The following is a 9,550-nucleotide window of genomic DNA, read 5'->3' as shown; positions in this document are numbered from 1 at the left end:
GCAGGCAGCCAGTATCACTGCCCTAGTTTCACGGACAGAGCAACCGAGTCATTTTTCTATTGTTACTGGACAAAGGTACCGAGTAAGTCATTCTAAAGTCCTAGAATCAGATCCTAATTCTTGTTCCTGGCATCATTCATGGACCTGAATTCCACCAAAGGTTCAAGAGGATACTGGCCACTGACCAGCTCAGAGAAGAATGTATCTGCTTGTGACTGAGTCAAAAATAAGGATTAACTCTGTCTTGACACTTGCAGGCTTGAAAAAGAAAGCGGGGGAAAATGTGCATGAGTAACATCATCATCTCATTATACCGGGATTCTCAACCTCTCTCAAAACGTTTTGAGAATTCCCTGGTACATGATTTCCTTAGTACTAAATTTTTAAATTAAAAAAATATCTTATTTGCCATTGAAGCAATCAATTTTCTCCATCTTACAACAGAATCATTTATGTGACTTTAGATCCGAGAGGAAACTAAATTTATTTCCCTTCTTTTTGCAAGAGAATCTTTGAAGTATCTAGCAGAGAAAAAAAAATGAGCTTGCTCATGTAATAAAATTAGAAACACAAACCATTCCAAACACAAGCTGTTCATATTTAGTAGGATGATGCTTTTATGTAGCATTTTCTGAATAGCTTCGAATTTCCTAAATTTTTTCCTTTCCTTGTGTTTTTCTTTGTCTCACATGTCACCCTATTTATTCATTCCCTCACCGACCTTCCCAGCTAAGGAGGAGAGAGGCACAAGGTATATCTGCAGAAGTAACCATGGATTTAAAAGTAGCTACAACATCAATTTAAAGGCAAGTTACAGCTTTTGTACATTAAACTTGGTGACTTTATCCTTTGCTTCATAGCTGTGGGAGAAGGGAAAGTTTTGGAAAGCAGAAATAGGAGTTCTTACTGGGAATCCAGAAACTCTTAAGATTATCTTTCTTAACGAGCTACCGAAATGACCCCTGAAAGCATAGTCTTAGTTGTGTTTTCTTTCTTCCTTCCTTCCTTCCTTTCTCTCTCTCTCTCTCTCTTTCTTTCTTTCTTTCTTTCTTTCTTTCTTTCTTTCTTTCTTTCTTTCTTTCTTTCTTTCTTTCTTTCTTTCTTTCTTTCTTTCTTTCTTTTCCTTCCTTCCTTCCTTCCTTCCTTCCTTCCTTCCTTCCTTCCTTCCTTCCTTCCTCCCTTCCTTCCCTTCCTTCCCTTCCTTCCTTCCCTTCTTCCCTTCCTTCCTCTTTTCTTTTCTTTTTTTCATCACCTGCACCAGCCCTTCAGTTCCTACCTGGGGCCCTCTGAGTCAAGATCCTCAAAGATGGGTCCTAGGAATCTGCATTTTTAACAACTTCCCAGGCTAGGCGCAGTGGCTCACGCCTGTAATCCCAGCACTTTGGGAGGCCAAGGCAGGCGGATCACGAGGTCAGGAGATCGAGACCATCCTGGCTAACACGGTGAAACCCTGTCTCTACTGAAAAGTACAAAAAAAAGAAAAAAAAATCCCAGAAGGTTCTCATATCTACTAAAAGCTCGAGTTTCTGCTCTGAAGGGGCTTCGTGGATGGGTCTTCAGGGACTCTGTGAAGTCCCTCAATGTGTTTATAAAGTGTATGTGTGTATATATATATGTGCATTTTTCTGAAGTAAATTTTCAAAGGAGTCTAAGACCCCAGAAAAGGTTAAGGCCCAGTGCATAATGGCCAATAAATGGAGAGAAAAACTGTCCAAATCTCACATATTAATGAAAAGAAGAATGCAAGTTAAAACAAGATTATTACTTTGCACTCACAAACTTTTGAAAAAATCAGTGGTGGTTGGCAAAGACAGAAAAATAAGAATTCTCATACACTGCTGAAGGTACAGACATTTTGGGGAACAATTTGACAATAGCTAGCAAAATCTAAAATACATTCTCCTTACAGCCCAGCAAGTCCACTTTTAAGCAAATACCAACTCTTGAACATATGAACTTGGCATGTTTAAGGATATTCTTTGCGATACTGCTTATAATTAATTGGAAAAAATTGGAAACAACCTAAATATGTACCTTAGGGGCAGAAAGAAGGTGACCCCTTTCCTCCCTGTCATAAGGGTCATGGCTGACACCCCTATAACAAAGACAAGCTAACAGGAGAAAAGCATAACACATTTATTTGATCACAGTTTTATGAGACATGAGAGCCTTCAGAATGGAGACCAAAGAGCCAGGAAAAATTGATCCCTTTTTTTATGCTTAGGTTCAATGAAGAATGGACAGCCATGTAGAACTACGACTGGGGGAAACAGGGATAATCTAATGGAAATAGACTGAGTCGGGAAACCTACCAAGCCTTGTCAGCTCAGCTTCTTCTTGGCCTCTCTGTGCAGCATTTCTTTCTCCCAGGTATGGAATGGGAACCCTCTGGGATGAGGGTCTCAATTTCTTTATGGCCAGCTCTTACTCAGAAAGGCAGGGGAAGATTACCGTAATATTTTTAGATTTTATGACTGGCTTTGGGTAAAAGCTGTTTTGGTTTCTATGACCTGCCTTGGGGAAGAGGAATTATGGTTTTCTATGGCTTGCCTTAGGGGAGAATGAGGGGCAAGAGACACCAGGGCAGGAGAAGGTCAGATAGAGACTTTGCTTCAGAGGCCTTCACTCCGGGGTGTCTTTTTCTAAGTCCCAACACATCAAGAGAGGAATGGGATAAATAAAATGTCATATGATCAATGTTAGCTTATTATAATTACAAGGAATGATGTAAATCCATTTATTAATAATATTGAAAATAATAGGCTGGGTGTGGTGGCTCACACCTGTAATCCCAGCACTTTGGGAGGCTAAAGCAAGCAGATTGCTTGAGCCCAGGAGTTTGAGACCAGCCTGTGCAACATGGTGATAGCCCATCACTACAAAAAATACAAAAATTAGCTGGGCATGGGATGCATGCCTGTAGTTAGTCCCAGCTACTCAGGAGGCTGAGGTTGGAAAATCACTTGATCCCAGGAGGTTGAGGCTGTAGTAAGCTGTGATCATGCCACTGCACTCAGCCTGGGTGACAGAATGAGATGCTGCCTCAAAATAACAATAATACTGAAAATAATAGTAGCTAAGACTTATATGGTGCTTACTGGCACTGTTCTAAAAGCTTTTCATATGTTAACAAAACTGAATCTTAAAACATAATTGTGAGTGAAAAAAGCATAGAATAAAATGATACAACACTATGATTATTTTTATGTTTAAAAGCACAAAGTAATACTTACATAGGTTATTGAGATATATACAGAGAGAGTAAAAGTAGAAAACATGGATTTCACAAATATACACAAAATTCTAAGGGTAGTCTAGGGCGGCACTAACACGGATTTATAAGAATGGGGACATTTCAGTCTCCTTCAGCTGTATCAGATATATGTCATTTGCAAAAGATCTATAATTAACAAACACTTACATGATATTCACAAAACCAGTTGGCAAGGTAAGATGTTATAAAATGTGAGTGCTCAGTGGCAGGGCAGGGCAAGACAGACAGAAGTGAACAGAAGAGGAGGCCGTGCAGCTGTAGGGCTGTTAAGGCAGAAATATTTTGTGGAGCACAAGCAAGACTTAAACACAGATGGAGGGTTGGCAGGAATCGCACTGCCTGAGAGGCGCTAGAGATACGACCCCTAGAGGAAGAATGTCATCTTGGGGGCACCACGAATGGAGAGTCAAAGGTGGACCCACACAAGGAAGCGAAAAGACATTGGCATTTTCTATTAGGACATCTGGAAGTCTCTTTTGGTAAGTTATTTAATTATAAATAACAGAGGAAGTGACCAGCTGAATTGCACTTCTGACAAGCAACAGGAATTATATAGTGAAGTGCAAGTTACCAAACCTTTGAGAGAAGGCCATGATGTCTTCGAAGCATTCACAATATCCAGGGAATTAAGGGCTCAGTGTTGTTAGGTGTGCGCCTTAAATGTCAGGGTGGGAAAACTGAGAAAACTCAAAATATGCAATTTTGATTTAACCAAAGCAAATGTCTTCTCCTTCTCTCCAAAAAAGAAAGAAAGGGTTGGAGGAAAAATAGTTATGGCTACTCCAGGAATTCTCCCTGCAATCAGATGTCAAATTTCGAGCTTTCTCTCTCTCTCCTGCTTCTCTGTCCTCTTTGCCTACAGGATTAGTTGTGACTTACGAGGATCTCCACATTTGGTCCTAGCACCCTTCCAGTCCACCCAACACCCTACCCATATGGACTCTTCATCCTTCATTTCCATGATGCCCACCTTTGCACATCCTGCTTCCTTTGCTTGGAATGACTTCTTTCTGACCCTGCTTTGCTTGGGAAAGCTCAATCTTCCTTGAAGAACCAGCTCAAAGGTCTTCAGTTAAGCTTTTCCTGAAAGAGGGGCAGCATAGCCATTTACACACCCAGTTATTCACCATACAAACACTGATTGAAGGCTACCAATGCCCTCCAGCAAAAGACCACCAGGAACACACTGATAATCAAACAAGCTGAGCTTATTACTCATTGATCAAGGGAGAACATACTTGAAGGACACTACCTTAGCAACCGTGTTAGAAAGAAACTACTAGAAGATTTGGATTTTGGTCGGGTGATTTGTGGAAGGCTTAAGAAATTAAGGATTTGCTCTAGGTCGGATACCATCAGAAATCCAGGCAATTGTACGATTGAGTGCATTACAGAGGGCAGAGTGACCTTGTTTTTGTGTATGGACAAAATTATGTAGTGACCTTGTTTTGTTTCATTTTATCATGGTTCAGAATAAGCTTGTCTGAGGTTGGTGTTCTGTGAGATTGTCTATGTCCAATAGGGGAACAATGGCCTGGCTGTGAGTGTTAGATCAGCTTGTAATAATATTGAGGTCTACTGGTGATTATTTCTGGATGTCAGGGCCTGCTTTTTTCTTTCTCTATGCCTATAATGCCTCAGCCATTGGACTGTGATATTGTTCGTATGTCTTTTACATCACCTAGCATGCCTTATGATGTAGCAGACAGTGCGGTTAGGTCTCAAGATACATCCCAACCCTCTCCCACCGTGGGGCAGCCATGGGATGTGGGTGGGACTGATTCCACTCCCAGCTCCAAGATGGGCCCTGATTTGTCTAGAACATCTGGTGACTTGTTTAGAGATAGGCATTGAATATTCAGTTTTATGGAAACAGACACTGAGATTGCATGCAGGAGGTTTAGTGGGGAGGGCACATAGGAACGATGTAGGCAAGAGAGGGAAGGATGATGACACAGAGGGAGAAATTGACCCAGTATATGATTTCAACAGAGGCTTTATCTGATTCCCCTTTGGAAGCACTGGAGCCAGGATGACCCTTCAGACATGCCTAATTGAGGTGACCTCAGGCTTTTATACTCACTCATTGATCAGCCATTAGAGGCAGTGTCCTCTCAAGGGGGACAATATCCTTGAGTTTGGCAGCTTCTTTTCATCAGAGCAATGCTTTGAGAGGAACTCAGCTGTGAGCCATCAGCAATCAATACTTCCAGAGTGGGAAAATGAGGGTCTCAGATCTGAAGGGAACATCTGGTTGACACAGGCACTAAAATGAGCAAACATGAACATTATTTTCTTGTCTTGCTGATAATTCCACCTTCTAAAGGATAGGTTTTTGATGCTAATTCTGTCTGTCTTAGTCCATTCAGGCAGCTATACCCAAATACCTTAGGCTGGGTAATTCATAAACAATAGAAATGTATTGCTCACAGTTCTGGAGACTGGGAAGTCCAAAATCAAGTCACCTAGTAAGGGCCTATTCCTCATATGGCACCTTCTTGCTATGACCTCACATGGTGGAAGGGGCAAGGGCACTCCCTTCAACCTCTTTTATGAGGGCAGTAATCTCATTCATGAGGGTGGAGCCCTCATGATTTAATCGCTTCCTCAAAATCCCCCATTTCTTAATACCATCACATTGAGTATTAGGTTCCAACATATGAATTTTGAAGGGACAACAACATTCAGACCATAGCTTTGTCCAACAAGGAGTACTTGGTAGGTGAAATAAAGAGCCTTAAGAGAAGGTAGCTATTACTTATTTTAATATGCCACCCAAGGCTAAGCCAGCTGGGTGATATTCTTTGGATACAGCGATTCTTTCAGAAGAGCTCAGGAATTTTTTTTGGTGATTAGTAGAAGAGACGCTTGCTAGACACTAGAAGGAAAGTATACAGTCCCAGCTGCTGGTTGCATCATCAGGACAAAGCCAGCATACAGAGGATGGAAAAACTGAGAGAACTGTGAAGAAATGAGAATGGTCATAGCATGCTGGAGCTCGCCTGCATCAGGCGAGGGGTGACTGCGCACATCTCTTCCCAATTCTATCTTCAGTGACTTTGCTTTGGTAGCTTGAAATAGGTCATGGTGGGAGTATTTACACCATGGAAATAGACAAACTCATGGCTCTTTTTTTCTCTGGAAAGTCAGTTAGTTGTGACATACTTCCTAGCACACTACCGACGAAGCCCTAATCAAACAATGCCTGAAGCCTGTCTACTTCTGGACTTTTCAGGTACATGAGTCAATAAATTCTCCTTATTGTCCAAATTGAATTTTAATTGCTGCATATTATAATTTATGTTTGCATATCTGTTTTCTCCAATAAGTTATAAGCTTCCTGAAAGTCAGAGAACATATTTATCTTTGAATTTCTGGTGTCAGTAAACATAGCCAGTACCCAACATATATTGAATAAATGAAGCATAAGGGTCTTTGAACTGAAAAGAGCAAACATCAATAAGATGGAAATGGATAGTCAAGATGGGTGAAAGTATAGATGTTTAAACCAGTCCAGTTATTCTGGCATGAATGAGAAAAAGGAAGCAGCTCTCTCTCTCTCTCTCTCTCTCTCTCTCACACACACACACACACACACACACACACACACACATACACACACACACCCTATCTCTTTCTGAAGACACAGTGCACAGTGAATGTGGACTTCAGTGTCAAACAGCCTTGACTTCCATTCTTGGCACAGCTACTTATTGGCTATAGTCCTAGACAAGTTCCCTAACATCCTGAAGCCTCAGTTTCCTAATCTGTAAAGTAGGCAAAATGATGCCTTCCTCAGAATGAAAGAGAAAGATGAATAGAAAACATTTAATCCAGGACCTGATACAGAGCAGAGACCGCAGCCAGTTTTTGCTGTTGTTCTTGTAGCAGATGTTGCTTTATCATTACAATTACTGTTGTTGCAGCTCCCTTCCTTTCATTGCCTTTGTTCTGGTTCATAAATTTATTTTATCTAACCTCTCACTGAAATCTAGCTTTTTGCTTCTATTAAGAATATAGGGAAGAAACTGCAGTGGTATTAGCAGTGCCTATGACTCTTGCCACAGAAATTACAGATCTTTTCATATCACCTGGTAGTTGTTGTAAACAATGGAAACACAGTTTCTCCCATCACTCTTTGAAATGATGGGGTTGTTATTTGACCCTTCACCAGATCCTATTATTTAAAGCACTGATAAAGGAGTAAAAATATTACTATATTTGTAATAGTTAAAATATTTGATATTGTAACTGATTTCCTTTGTAGCTTTATGTATTTCATTTTATGCCTAATAACATTATTCTGAGAAGGGAATCTGTGGCTTTACCAGCCTACCAAAGGGAGCCTGGCACATAAAAGATTGAGAGCCCCTGCCCTGGGACCATGTTGCTTCAGGCTGGCTGGTCAGCTCAGTTAGTTCAAGAGCAAGGAAAGTCGTAGGAGCCCACTTGTAGGGTCAGTTCAATTTATATAACTTTATTCTGTTCCTCAGCCACAGAGGCTGGCCGGTGTGTGTCCAAGACCTGGAAGAGGCTGTGTAAGACCAACCTCTATAAGCCCATCTGTTTGGCAGGAAACAGTATGCCCCGTGGATGGTGGATTAGTCTTGGTGCTGCATTATGGGAGGGGTGGGGTCATTTGGACATAGAACTTGATGGCTTCAAAACACAATAAATGTAGATATCAGTCACTTGTAACTGGTGGAGAAGCCTGTAATCTCTCAGTAGTTCCTCATTCTGACAGCCTCTCTCTCTCAGTCTGGGCCTCTTGGTCTATGTGTAGTAAGGCTCCCACTTCTTGTTCCTTTCTCTCTCTATCCCCACCCATCTTGCTCACTCTGTCTCTCCCTTCGCATTCTCTCTAATTTATTCCCCCCCTTTTCTCTGAGGAGGAAGCAGTAGAAAATCCGGAATGTAGTCATTGGGTATCTGGTGGACATTCTTTTCTGTGCTTGGCCTTGAGTTCTTGGCAGGGATACTTGCTGTCCCTGGTTCTGCTCTCACCTTCCTTTCTGTCATCACACACACACACACACACATACACACACACACACACACACACACACACACACAGTATCCCTCTCTCTCTCTCCATCTCTTTCTCTCCCTGACACACACTCACACTTCAGAACGATTATATTTATAATACCCTGGGCAGTTCCAAATGTCAGTATGAATTTTAAGAGCACATTTGTGTCTCTTGCTTGGAACAGACTGAATTTTCCACTGTCTGAGAGTTTGAAGTTCTTCCAGCTAAGAGAGCAGTGAGAGCCTCTGGGGGACTAGCCATGTGTCAGAGCTCTGTCAACTTTCTGCTCCAAGGGTCGCACTCACTCAACATTTGTTGAAGGACCTATGGCCACATTTGGCCCAAGCCACTCATGTTGTGCTTTTCAAGTAAAACCCGGTAAGGGGAAGGGCATCTGGAGTGGAGATAACTGGTGTCAAGTAAGAATGGGTCCTATAGGCCTGACATGTAAAAGCCATCAGAAATTGACCTGTTTTCTGGGCCTAGAGGAGAAGAAACCAGTAAATCTGGGATATACCCAAAGGAATAGAAATCATTCTACCATAAAGACACATGCATGCAAATGTTTGTTGCAGCACTATTCACAACCAGTAAAGACGTGGAACCAACCTAAATGCCCATCAGTGACTGATTGGATAAAGAAAATGTGGTACATATACACCATGGAATACTATGCAGCCATAAAAAAGAATGAGATCATGTCTTTGGCAGGAACATGGATGGAGCTGCTGGCCGTTATCCTTAGAAAACTAATGCAGGAACAGAAAACCAAATACCACCTGTTCTCACTTCTAAGTGGGAGCTAAATGGTGAGAACACGTGGACACAAAGCGGAGAACAACAGATACTGGGGCCTGTTGGAGGCTGGAGGGTGGGAGGAGGGAGAGGATCAGAAAAAAAAAAAACAAAACTATTGGGTACTAGGCTTGGTACCTGAGTGATGAAATATGTGTAAACAAACCCCCATTTACTATATAACAAATCTGCCCACATACCCCTCAACCTAAAATAAAAGTAAAAAAGAAAGAAAAAATGGCCGGGCACGGTGGCTCATGCCTGTAATCTTAGCACTTTGGGAGGCCAAGGCAGGTGGATTACCTGAGGTTGCGAGTTCAAGACCAGCCTGACCAATATGGAGAAACCCCGTCTCTACTAAAAATACAAAATTAGTTGGGCATGGTGGCGCATACCTGTAATCCCAGGAACTTGGGAGGCTGAGGCAGGAGAATCGCTTGAATCCGGGAGGC

This window comes from Macaca thibetana, chromosome 11 (assembly GCF_024542745.1).
Source record: "Macaca thibetana thibetana isolate TM-01 chromosome 11, ASM2454274v1, whole genome shotgun sequence".
Taxonomy (NCBI): Eukaryota; Metazoa; Chordata; class Mammalia; order Primates; family Cercopithecidae; genus Macaca; species Macaca thibetana.
This window is presented reverse-complemented; position numbering follows the sequence as displayed.